Source organism: Gorilla gorilla, chromosome 13, assembly GCF_029281585.2.
Source record: "Gorilla gorilla gorilla isolate KB3781 chromosome 13, NHGRI_mGorGor1-v2.1_pri, whole genome shotgun sequence".
Classification (NCBI taxonomy): domain Eukaryota; kingdom Metazoa; phylum Chordata; class Mammalia; order Primates; family Hominidae; genus Gorilla; species Gorilla gorilla.
The window spans coordinates 110236397-110250655 of record NC_073237.2 but is presented as its reverse complement, the minus strand read 5'-3'; the positions used below and the strand labels follow the sequence as shown (position 1 = coordinate 110250655).

Here is a 14259-nt window from a genome sequence, read left to right as displayed (position 1 = left end):
TCCTAAATTCCACACCTGGGTACACATCATAAAAAAGGCCTCCCAGGGGTCCATGTGGAAACATGTACAAGGATGTTCATTGCAGTTTTATTTGGGGTGAGGGGGGACAGTTAAGGCAAATGAGAAGTACACAAGCTAAGGAATTCATCACCAGCAGCCCTACACCACAAGCAGCACTGGTTCTCCGGTTATAATAGCCAGAAAACTAGGAACACCAAAACACCCATCAGAAAGGGGACTGGTTATATAAACTATGGTAGTTCCTTACAATGGGATACTGGGCGTTGATTAAAATGCTTGGAGGTGAATAGGTAAAATGTGCTGGCTGCACCGAGCAGCTGGAAGTAATGTGGACAGATCTCAAAAACAGAGCAGAGGCACAAAAGTGAGAAACAGAATGAGATTCAAACACTGTATTATTTATGTAAATTTTTAAAGCATGCACACAAAACAATAGTGCATGTCTCTAAAAACACATAAACAAAAAGATGCATGTTAAATACATTAGAATAAGTGGCTTGGAGGTAGGGGAGGAGCAGAGAAGGTGGAGAAAATGGGGATAAAAACTAAATAAAGCTAGAAAGGACCCTACACGAGCAAAGATAGCCACACGACCCTAAACTGAGCAAAATTAACTTGTGGCACATGATTTTTAAAAGGGAGGGAAAGAAAACAGGTAGCATCTGAGTTCTTACTATGTGCTGAGTGTTTACATGTATTAATTCATTTAATCTTCATAACTAACTCCACATGGGGTTCTCTGAACCAGCCCCTGACCCTGCAATTTACAAAGACGAAACAGAGAGGTTTAGCAAACTGCTCAGAGCCACACAGGGAGGAAGGAGCAGAGGCAAGACTTGAATCCAGGCTGGCGAACTCCGGTGTCTGCACTCTTCACCCTCACGTAGGCAGCTTCTGATTGTTCTTACCCTACTTAGCTGAGAAAATGGAAGCATTGCCATTTCTTCTCAGAATCACAGAAAGTCAGAAAGAGAGTCTGTATTACACTGCATTGGACCCCTTTATGCAGATGCAAAAACAGGCCCAAAAAGGCATGAAGAGGCACCTCAAGGCCACAGATGCTCAGCTCGATGTCCCCCCCACTGCGACACACTTAGTATCCCAGCTTCAAGACCAGTTAGACATGCAGAGGAAAAGCAAAACAAAACAGAAATAGTCCAGAGAACAGGAGTTTGGAATAAAAGACTCAGAGGATTAGGGACCAACGAGGCAGCAGGAGAGAGAACAAAACTTGCTTGCAGGTTTGGGACCCAGCCACCAGGCCACTTAAGAAGCTGTAAGCCTTAGTTCAGCCACGAAGCAGTGGCGTTTATGAGCTACGAGACCCCGTGATAACCCTGTCCCCTGGCTGGAGCTTCCACTCAGCTAGAATGGGGACTCTGGCCAGGGAACAAGGTCTTTTGCTGGGCCCGGGTTTAGCATGTCCCGGAAAAGCCCATGAGGCCCTGGCACGGGCGCTGATGTATCAGCTAATGTCTCATTCAAGTTGTCAGCATTTTGTTAGAGCCAATTCAGTGGGTAATTAAGAAAAAAGTTGAGACCAGATGGGGAAGCAGATGCTAGCTCAGCCGCAAGAGCAGTTCCCTGCAAGTGTCTGGCAAAGCACCGGGCTGGCCAAGTCCGCACAGAGAAGGGCGAGAGCAACAGCTGCCTAGACAGGAGACGGGGCAAGGAGATGCCCGTTTTAAATGTTGGAGACGCTGAGGCCCAACGAGGCAGGAGAACTTGAGGAAAAGGAGAGATTCTGCCCTGAGGAGAACTGGAGACAAAGTTTAGACCCTCAAGTGCAACAAACGCTCTCTCGCAGCAGCGGGAGAGGACGGTGCTAGGAGACAGGAGCTCGGGTTCGCGGGAGAGGACGGTGCTAGGAGACAGGAGGTCGGGTTTGCGGGAGAGGACGGTGCTAGGAGACAGGAGGTCGGGTTCGCGGGAGAGGACGGTGCTAGGAGACAGGAGCTCGGGTTCGCGGGAGAGGACGGTGCTAGGAGACAGGAGCTCGGGTTCGCGGGTGAGGACGGTGCTAGGAGACAGGAGCTCGGGTTCGCGGGAGAGGACGGTGCTAGGAGACAGGAGCTCGGGTTAGCGCGAGAGGACGGTGCTAGGAGACAGGAGCTCGGGTTCTGGCCTCAGCTCTGCCAGGTTCTCTTGGGTTGCTGCCTCACCTCAAAGAAGTCACTTTTTCTCTTCCTCTCTGTGCCTGTTTACTCACCTGTAAGATGAAGGAAAGAATCCGTGTACAGCCCACCCAAAGTAGTGATGAGGTTAACTACTGTGCAAAAAACTGTTAGGGTTAATCGCATTTAAAAGTGGCAGTTTGTCGGCCAGGCATGGTGGCTCACGCCTGTGATCCCAGCACTTTGGGGGGCCGAGGCGGGCAGATCACTTGAAGTCAGGAGTTCGAGAGCAGCCTGGCCAAAGTGTTAAAACCCCATCTCTACCAAAAATACAAAAATTAGCCGGGTGTACTGGTGCACACCTGTAGTTCCAGCCAGCTACTCAACAAGCTGAGGCACGAGAATCACTTGAACCTGGGAGGCAGAGGTTGCAGTGAGCCGAGATAACACCACTGCACTCCAACCTGGGCAACACAGCAAGACTCGGTCTCAAAAAATAAAATAAAAAAATAAAAATAGAAATGGCAGTTTGTCAAAAAATTAAATGCAGAATTACCATATGATCCAGCAATTCCATTTCTAGGTACATACCAAAAAAAACTGAATGCAGAGTCTCAAAGAGCTGTTTGTCCACCCATGTTCATAGCAACATCATTCATAACAGCCAAAACGTGGAAGCAACTGATATATCCATCAATAGACAAATGAATAAACAAAATGTGGTATGTACATATGACAGTATTATTCAACCCTTAACAAAGAGGGAACCTGCCATGTGCTACAACACAGATGCACCTTGAGGACATTATGCTGAGTGAAACGAGCCAGCCACAAAAACACAAATGCTGTGTAAGTCCACTTCTATGAGGTACCTAGAGTCATCTAAGTCAGCGGTCCCCAACCTTTTGGTACCAGGGACCAGTTACTTAGAAGACAGTTTTTCCATGGACAGAGGTGGGGGGAGTGATGGTTTCAGGATGGAACTGTCCCACCTCAGATCACCAGGCATTAGATTCTCCTAAGGAGCGCAACCAAGATCCCTCGTGTGCACAATTCACAATAGGGTTCGCGCTCCTATGAGAATCTAACGGTGTTGCTGATCTGCCAGGAGGCGGAGCTCAGGTAATGCTGGCTTACCTCCTGCTATACAGCCCAGTTCCCAACAGGCCACGGACCTGTACTGGTCTGCAGCCTGGAGGCTGGGGACCCCTGATCTAAGTCACACAGACAGAAAGTGGAATGGAGGTTACCAGGGGCTGGGGGAAGGGGAAATGGGGAGTGGCTGTTTAATGGGCATAGAGTTTCAGTCTGGAATAATGAGAAGAGTTCTGGAGATTGGTAGCCCAACAATGTGAATGTACTTCATATTACTGAACTGTACTTTAAAATGGTTAAGATGGTAAATTTAATATGTGTACTTTACAAAAAAAAAAACTATGGAAAAAAGGTCTTAAAATCTAGAAAAGGAGTCATGCACAAGCCACCTACTGAGGAATTTCCGCTAGATGTTACAGATGTGGGGACAAATCACGGGACATCATGAGGTACCATCTCACAGCCACCCTCCTGGAGACTCTGAGGCAGGCTGGTAAGAGGAAAACCAAGGTGACAGGACCTACAGGGAATGCCAAGAGAAGCTAAGCTACTTCCAGCTAGGGCTTTCAAACCCACCCCGCAATCCTACCAGGAAAGAATCTGAGCATAAACCACTGGGCACTTCCCAGCGCAGCTTCACCAAGCCAAAGGAAAGAACCACATATCGAGGTAACTACAGTCTCAGCCTCACCTCATTAACCCCGGGCTGCTGCATCGCTGATCTATAAATGTGTAACATCTAGCCCTCCTCTTTCCACTCAAGGTTTGAGGAAGCAGTCCCAGCTATTCCAGAGGCTGAGGCAGAAGGATTGCCTGAGGCCAGGAGTTTGAGACCAGCCTGGGCAATACAGCAAGACCCTGTCTCTACAAAAAATTTAAAAATTAGCTGGGCATGGTGGTGCGCACCTGTAGTCCCAGCTCCTCAGGAGGCTGAGGCAGGAGGACTGCTTGTGCCCAGGAGTTCAAGGCTGCAGGGAGATATGATCCAGTCTGGGTGACAAGGCAAGACCCCATCTCTTAAAAAAAAAAAACTAAAAATCTGAGGAAGCAGCTACTGACATCATTTTAGGATATATACCAGGCCAAGCCAAACATGCCAAACACGAGACTTCCCTTATTTTGAATGAATAAATGAGGCAAACAGGGGGAGGGCGAAGGAAACAAAATGGAGTGACAAAAATAGAGTTAAGCATCATGCTCAAGATTCAGAGAAGAAACATACAGAGCACAGTGTTACTCTGCGAAACAGAAAGACATCTAAGACACACTCCTTTGTGTGCTCAGTAAAATTAAAGACAAGAACAGAGTGAAACAGAAAGAGAAGCTCTAGGAATGAAAAGTGCAAGGAATCAAATAACACCATTAAACCAGTTATCAGGCCAGGCACAGTGGCTCACGCCTGTAATGCCAGTGCTTTGGGAGGCCGAGGCGGGTGGATCATCTGAGGTCAGGAGTTCAAGACCAGCCTGACCAACATGGAAAAACCCTGTCTTTACTAAAAATACAAAAATTAGCTGGGCATGGTGGTGGGCACCTGTAATCCCAGCTACTCGGGAGGCTAATCAGGAGAATTGCTTGAACCTGGGAGGCAGAGGTTGCAGTGAGCCGAGATCGTGCCACCACACTCCTGCCAGCCTGGGCAACAAGGCAAGACTCCGTCTCAAAACAAAACAAAACAAAACAAAACAAAAAACGAAATCCAGTATCCAAAGCAGTAAAGGGCAGAACTGTCAGTGCAGAAAACCGAGTAAGTGATGCAAAGGAAAAGCTGGGGAAACACATATAAAACTAAAAAAAATTTAAAGAGATTAAAATAACCAAAAGTAAAGATAATTACGGAAGGCAAACAATAGGGGTATATGGATATATAGAGATAACTACCATTTTAAAAAGATGAGACCAATGGAACATATGTAACAAAACATTTCCTATTATTAAGAAAGACATCTGTAGACTGAAAGTACATGCCATGTTCCCAGCAACTAATTAAAAGGCATTAAAACATAGAGGCTGGAATAAGCCTCAAATTTCAAGGGTGAAAAAAGAGTGATACAGGCATTCAGGAAGGCTAGGGATGGCAACAGAATTAAGCACAAAAGCAAAATATCGTGTATCCTCGAAATTATCTTCTAAAATATTAATAACATAAGACTACAGAACATCTCTTGAGTACTGAAGGATAAAATGCATAACCCAAAAATGTTATATTTATCCAAACTGCCATTCATATATGAAGGAATCAAAAACATCTTCTTAGTTGTACTAGTACATAGGGGGAAAAACTGTAATTAGATGAAACAAAACACATCAGTTATGATAAATATAAACAGTGGTAAGTTCCATATTAAAAAACACAGATCTCAAGACTCTGAGTTTTTAAGTATAAAAAAGCATGATATCCAAAAGAAATACATAGTAGCTATTTTTTAAGTACATAGAACAAGCAAAAGTAAAATAAATATGTAAATCTATACAAGGTAAATTCCAACAATAGAAAGCAGGAAGTGCTTTCATAAAAATCTCTAGAATTAAAGGTAAAAGCAGGAAATGAACTATAAAAATTAGAAAATCCAGAACTGAAAGTAGAAAGCATAAAACAGGTCAAGGAGGGCCTATTTTTACAGATTAAGGGTACAACCCACAATAAAATGTAGCAGGCAGGTATACTTCTGTTAAATGACCTAGTAATAAAATACATAAAGTAAAACATATAAAGCAAATGGTAAAATCAAAAGAAATATTATAATATTAGAAGACATTAACAGGCTCTCAATTTCTTGAAATAATTAGAAAAACTTAATAATATATCTAAGGCCCTATGGGGAATCTGAAAAATACAATTAATAAAGTCAATGATATATAAAAGTGGCTTATGTAATGTGTGAATACAAGCAAAAAATAAACCCTAAAAACAGAAATTACTTCTTTCGCAAGCAGATGAAACATTTCCACAAATTAATATTTAAAAGGAATCCAAAAATTTCAATAAATTACAAAAAGCAAAAACTATTATTGGCAATGTTTCTCATAACAGAATAAACTAAAAATGAATAAAATAAACACTTATTGAAAAAGGAGTAACACAGAAATTTAAATTATACTTTTAAATAATCGTTAGGCTACAGAGAACATCAAAACTACAACTGTAGAATATTTAGGGGAGAAAATAACAACGACACTTCACAGTGAGTGACTTTGGTCACTTACAGATGTGACCAAAGATGTACTCAGAGGAAAATTCATTGATTAACCCAGCACTTTTATTACTAAACAGAAAAATAAAGAGCCAAGCTTTCACTCAAGAATTTTTAAAAATCTAAAGAAAGCAGAACGGTGGGCTTACTTACCATAAAAGTATAATAACTTGGAAGTAGTTAGACTTGACAAGTAACTTTAAAAATTTAAGGGGGAAAGAATAAAACAATAGAAATCAACAAAATACTCCCTGAATACTAGTCATTCAACTAAGGAATAAAGAAAAAAATAATACAACTACAAAAAAAATCAGTTTAGGAAATAGAACCATACAGAGGACATTCTTAAAATAACATTATATTCTGTTCTATGCAAATACAGTTCAAATTCTTGATGAAATGAATACATTTCTCAGAAAATATAAATGGTCAAAACGGGCATGAAAAGAGCAAAAGCCAAAATGTTATTGAAGAAAGGATTACAGTAGAAAATAATTATCTCCAAAAACCTGACAAGACAGAGTTTAATGGCAAGTTATTTTAAACTCTGAAAAGATAATTCCCGTGCAATATAAATCATTCCAAGCAGGGACTACAAATAAACATCTGGCATGCACACTTAAACCCTCATTTCCTACACTCTTACAAAACACTAAATTGTTTACACATGACAAGGCCTCAGAATCCTTCTCAACACAGCAATCTCAGCGACCACTACCAATAAGTACATAATGTTAAATGCATTTATCCCCCATGTTTCAGATCACTGGAAAGCTTTCTAATTTATAACCCCTATACTAGCATAACCCCCTTAAAAAATGACAAAAACAGCACACTAAAAATAAAACTGCAGGGCAATCTCACTAATGGATATAGACACAAAACACTGCAAATTGGACCCAGGATGCATTAAAAGAATAAAAACACCATAAACAAAATGGGTTCCTTCCAGGATAGTTTAATATTAGAAAATCTATTAATATAATTCATCACATCAGCAGATCAAAGGAAGAAAACCATACGGCCATCCGGGTACATAATAAAAAGGCATTTGTTAAAAATTCATCATCCTTTTACCCCCTCTTATTACTAAATAGCTTTATAGTGGGGGAGGGGAATGATTCACACTCCATTGCAAAAGAAAAATTCAAATACAGAAAATTGAAAATCACTCCTCTATCGTATCACTCACCTCCATCTTCACAAATTTTAAAAAACTCTTAGCAACTCAGAAGGATGCTTACTTAGTGATAAAAAATATACATTTCTGAAACCAAAATAAAATATCATACTTGCTTACAAAACGCTAGAATCCTTCTCACTAAAAAAAGAAATAAGATAATACAAGAATATTTGTTACCCCTGTTATTATTCAAATTGTTCCAGGAGGTCTAGTCAATGCATAATATAAGAGAAAAAAGTACAATATTGTAAAAGATGAAGGGAAATGAATATTATTTGCATATGATATTATTGCCTACCTAGAAACCACAAGAAACTGTTGGAACTAAGAAGGTAATACAATAAGTTATCCACTAACATAACAATCACATAAAAATCAACAGTTTTTCTATGTACCCACATTAATTAGGCAAAATATTCAATGAGGGCAATGATCTCAGTCACAACTGCAGTCAAAAATATCAAATATCTAGGAATAAACTTAAAAATAAGTGCTCAAAACTTATTTGGAAAACTCCAAAACTTGAGTCATATAAAGGAGCGTGAATGAATAAAGAAACAGACCATGTTACCGGGTGGAAAAAACATAATATTGTCCTATCCAAGTCATTTTATAAATTCAAGACATTTACAATTACAAATACAAAGCTAAGTGCAAATGCCACTTCCCTCAAGAAGTTGCCTTGGATTCCCTTTACCAAGATTCATCTTTCCCTCCACCACCCTTGACAATCAGTCTGAGAGCACTGAACTTTCTACAGCACATTCCAGAAGGCTGTGAACAAAATTCATATTGATTCAGCACCTTGGCACCTATTAAGGGTCACTGCCCATAGTTGGCACAAATATGTAATGGTCAGTCAGGTGGATGGATAAACTGAAAAGGTGTTTAAGATTTTGAAAGACGAAGAATCATCCTCCAAATACAAACTATCAGCATAAATGCAGAAAAACTGGTTATTAGAGAATTCTGGCTAATAAAATGTGAGATTTAAAAATAATTTACTGAAAAATTACTATTTGTATAAAAAATAATGCAAGGATAGATATGAAATCGACAAAATCATCTTGGAGCACTGTGGAACTATGACTCTTTTCTTGCATACATAGTCTAGTTTTCCTCATTGAACACAAACTCCTTTCATAATGATAAGTCAGCAAAGCCTTTTTAAAGAATATACTAAATTTATTTTCCAAATGAACAAAGCTTCCCAAAGCCTAGTATCAATAAATGCCAGAAAATGGGCAGGTGGAAATATGGAAATGTGTTAAACTAATATGTACCCTTAACCCAATAATCTCTCATTGGGACTGTATCAAAAGGAGATGGTTTTAAAATATCAAAATATTTTTATTTATAGAAGATGTTCATTACAGTATAATTTTATAAGTGGAAAATCAGAACCAACCTAAATGTTCAACAATAGAGTATGAGTTAAATAAATTATTTTCATTCTCATCTGTGAATATTATGTAGTCTTGAAAAATGGCTTTGTCATTAGGAAGACAAAGCAGCTTAACAGAGAAGATACGGGAAGGAAAAGGCAGGAACAAAATTCTTAATACTTTATGACTTAAATAATAAAAATATGCTTACAAAATAACCAGAGGGAAAGGTGTCCAAATTTTAATGGTAAATGTAAGAGAGTTGACATTTATTTAGGATGATCTTTTTATTTTCTGATTTCTCTATAATATCACTAGATTGTTTAAAAATTAACTTATTAAAACAAATATTAGCATGCAACTAACTGCAGCCAGGGAAACATTTCAGATAAGCCACAACTATCATATTCCATCTGATTAATAAGGTATTTATATAGTCCCTAGGGAAAGATACTGGCACGTCCATAGCATGTTTTGAACAGGACTCCATAGGCTTTGGGGTTGGACAGACTCAGGCTCCAATCTCTGCTCTGCTACTTCCTACAGCAAGTTTCTTAACCTCACTCAACCTCAGTTTCCTTATCTACAATGGCATTGATGCCAGTCTGGCTAACAAGGCGAGTCTGCCCAGTGAAGGAGTCCACCAGAAAGCCACCCAACTTAGTGAGCACAGCAGGCAGTGCAGTAATTTACCTGCTATTTCGTAAGTCTGCTCTTAAGACATGATTCTAATGTTAACGTTTACTTTAAAGTGATCAAATTAAAACAGTGTGATACCTGTACATCTGTACATCAAGAGAACACAACAGACAGTCCAGAAACAGTCCTAAGTACATGGAAGTTTAACGTAAGATAAAGACAGCATTTCAAATCAGGCAGGAAAAGATGGGTCATTCAATTATTGGTGTTACAGCAAGGAGCTCACCATTTGGGAAAAAATAGAGCCTGATCCCTATGTCCCTCCTTTAAACCAAATATATTCCAAATAGATAAACCATTTAAGTATAACAAAACCTATATAAAAAATAGAAGAAATGTATAATTTCTGTAAATGCTTTTCTGCTTGTTTCCAGTTATTTCATATCATTTACAAACCCAATTCTACTGTGACCACTTATGCATATATCGCATGGTATAAAGACATAAATATTTCTTGCATGTTCCTACAAGATAAACTGTTGATGTGTTAGGTTATGGAAGTGTTTAACTTTTTTCTTTGACCATCTGAACCATTTTGAAATGTACAACCCAGCAGTGTTAAGTATACAGGCAGCCCTCTGTCTTCATGGGTTCCACATCCATGGATTCAACCAACCTTGGATTAAAATGAACTGCTGCATCCGTACAGAACATGTACAGACTTTTTCCTTGTCATATTCCCTAAATATACAGTACTTACACAGCATTTACATTGTATTAGGTACTATACATCATCTAGAGATAATCTGAAATATAGAGGAGGATGTTCGTAGTTCTATGCAAATACACCATTTGATGGCAGGGACTTGGGCATCCATGGATTTTTATATGGGGGGGCGGGGCGTGGAACCAATCCCCCACGGATACTAAGGGACAACCATGTTCACACTGTTGTGCAACAGATCTCTACAACTTTTTCATTTTACAAAACTGAAACTCTCACCCATTTAACAACTGCCCATTGTCCTTGCACCAGCTGCTGGCAACTACCATTTCACTTTCCATTTCTGCGTTTGACTTCAATTTCTCTTATGAGTGGGATCACACAGCATGTGTCTTTTTGTGACCACCTTATTTCACCAAGCAGAATGTCCTCAAGTTTCATCCATGTTGAAGAATGACAGGATTTCCTCCATTTTTAAGGCTGAATATTCTATCATATATTGTTGATTTGTTAGGTTATGTAAATGTTTAACTTGTTTCTCTTACCATCTTAACCATTTTTAAATGTACAATCCAGTAGTGTTAATAATAGAATATTCTTCAGCCTTAAAAATGAAGGCTGAATATATCATATTTTGTTTATCCATTCATCTGCAGATGGACATTTCAGTTGCTTCCACCTTTGGGTACTGCAAATAATGCTGCAATAAACATGGGTGGAAAAACATCTCTTTGAGACCTTGCTTTGAATTTTTAGATATATACCCAGAAATGGAATTGCTGGATCATATGGTAATTCTATGTTTAATATTCTGAAGAAACACCCTACTGTTTTCCATAGCAGCTGCACCAACAGCACACAAGAGTTCCAATTTCTCCACATCCTCACCAACACTTTTTTTAAAAAATAACAGCCATACTAATGGGTATGAAGTGATATCTCACTGTGGTTTTGAACTGATGAATGATGTTGGGCATCTCTTCATATGCTTACTGGCCATCTGTATATTTCTTCAGAGAAATGTCTATTCAACTTCTTCGCCCATTTTTTAATGGAGTTATTTTTTGTTGTTGTTGATTTATAGGATTTCTTTATATATTCTGGACATTAACCCCTTACCAAATACATATGATTTGCAAACATTTTCTGCCATTCTGTAGGTTGCCTTTTCACTATAAATTCTTAATATGGAGAAGTCTTTTTAAATGTGGCACACATATACACATACACACGAAGAATCCAAAACACACAAATATAAATATTTTTAAAAAGTAAACATTGCATTTAACCACCACTTCCACTAAATAACATCAACTAAGTTTTAAAAAGTCTGGGGAAAAAAATGGAATCTAAATAACAAAGTCAATATCTCCAAAATCCAAAGAGCTTTTCTTTAAAAATGTAAAGGAAAAGATAAACACCGCAAGAGAAAAATGGGCAAAAAGGTTGAACAGGCAATTCATAAAAGAAATGCAAGTAAAACATATCAACCAAAATATAATGCAAGTAAAACATACCAACTAAAATATAAATATATACCAACAGATATTCAACCCCATTAGTTTGCCCATCAGGCCATCAAAGATATAAGATATAAGCACAAGGTGATGGCCAGGATGTGTAAAATGGGCACTCACAATCTCCTAATAGAAATGTAAACGGATACCACCTGGCTGGGAGACAGACCTGGCAAGTTCTGTCTACATGTAGAATAAAAATCCACGATGGTCCTGCAGTCAGCTTTCCAAACAGTGATGTTAAGGAGATGATCATACAAGTGAGAAGCTATACGAAAAAGATGTTTCTCACAGAGTAGATTATAACAATGACAAATTAGAAATAACCAAAATCTAATCGCACACTGAATTTTGGGCCATACATACAGTGGAAACACAATGTAGTCAGTAAAATAATAATGAAGACCTATCTACATTTGCTGATGATGAAAAATATACCTATGAATTTAAAAAGAAAAAGACATCAGGCCTCAGAACAGCATGGAATATAATCCCATTTGTGTAAAATCATATGTACTTAAATATGTAGAGATGGCTTGAATAATGCTCATCAAAATGTGAAGAGTGGTTATCTCGGCATTTCAGGTGATTTTTTAAAAAGAATAATCATTTTTTTGTACTGCTTGAATGTTTTTGTAATGAACATGTTATTTTTATAGTCAGGGAAGAAAAACTATTTTCGCTTGGGAAAAAAATAGAAGTGGAGAACTAACTCTTAGTAGACATTTCACACTCAGAAACCAAAAGAGAGCCTGTATCCTATGCAGAGACAGGGTAGTCAGGAAGTCCTGGAGTTCAAGTCCTGGCCCTGACATTAGTTAGCTGAATGACCCTGGGCAAGTTATTTAGCTTGTGTCTTGGTTTCTTCCCAGGAAAATAAAGATGATAATTCTAAGTCATGGAGTTGTTTTGAAGATCAAGGGACTAACATTCACTAGGTTCTCAATCAACATTAGTCTCATTCTCCCTCCGAGCTCATTATTGAATGCACATAGCTGTACCTGGCACACAGGTCCTCAAAATGTGTTAGGTGATTGAATGCGATAGATAGAAGAACAGACAGTCACATAGAAGGACAGACATCTGAAGGGTGGAAAGATGGAATGGGTGAGTGGGTAGAGAGAGAGATGCATGGAGAGGTAGATAGCTAGTCAGACAGATTGATGGGCACACTGATGGTATGGTGGACCTTGTTTTCCAAAGATGGCCACATCAAGATATAGCCCAACCTACATGATCAATGTAAAGCTGACACGCCTCCACAGACAGATGGAGTTGACGTCCTGCCCTCTGAATGGCGCACACCTTTGTAACTGCCTCCATCAATACAATGTGGTGAAGTGATGCTGCATGACTTTGGAGGCTAAGTCATAACAGGTGAGGCTGCAGCTGCTTAGTGCTATCTATCTTGGCACATGCATCTTTGCAGCCTCAAGATGCCATGTAAGAAGTCTAGCCATATATGAAGCCTCTATGCTGGAGAGACCACACATGGAGAGGGAGGGAGAGAGGGAGGGAGGAAGAGAGAGAGAGAGGGAGAGGGAGAGGGAGGGAGGGAGAGAGAGAGAGAGAGAGAGAGAGAGAGAGAGAGAGAGAGAGAGAGAGGGAGATGGTAGCGGGGAGACAGGGCCAAGGAGCTCAGCTGTTCAAGTCTTCAGAATCCTGGCACCAAATATGAGCATGGAGAACCCTTTTAAGATAACTCTGCCTCAGCCACCATATGACCACAACCACAGAAAGACCCTGAGCCAGAATTGACCAACTGAGCCACTGCCAAATTCCTAGCCCACAGAAACCATGCGACAATAAATGATCATTGTTGCGTTAAGCCACTGAATTTTGGGGTGATTTGTTGCACAGCAATAACTGTCTAATACAGACAGTGAGGCGAGTGTATGTGGGTGGGAAGATGAACTGGCACTGATTGGAGGATTTCTGCATGTGGAACCCTGGCAATCAGCACTATCCTGCACTTAAATCAGACCTTACCTTGTAAATCTCTCTTGTCTGTTCCAAAGGCCTCCTGCTTACCTGGCTATTCCAAGCCTCTCTTACCTCAGCTGTTTATACTTCCAATTGCCCTCTGATTCTCTGATTAACTGCCCTCCTGCCCAAACTAACAGCACATGCTTTCTGAGACAACCTAGTCCAAGCCCTTATTGTACAGTAGGGAAAAGTGAGGTCCAAAGAGAGCAAAGAATGTACCCAAGACTGGAGAGCATCCAGGGCTATTTCTCCTCCAACAGCCTGTGGGCTCCAGGTATCCCTGGGGTTGAATCCTGACTCCACCTCTCACGGCCTGTTACTGTCCCATCAGGGCAGCGAGCGATGCTGCAGGCCCTGACTGGGACATGCCAGAGCTCTTGGCTCCAAGCATACCTTACATC

At 39.8% G+C, this 14259-nt stretch overlaps 1 protein-coding gene across 35 annotated transcripts in view; it reads right to left on the bottom strand.

Annotated features, from left to right (window-relative positions):
- ZNF618 (zinc finger protein 618) overlaps positions 1 to 14259 on the bottom strand; it is a 180405-nt gene that overhangs the window by 153934 nt on the left and 12212 nt on the right. The gene's annotated exons all lie outside the window — the stretch shown is intronic.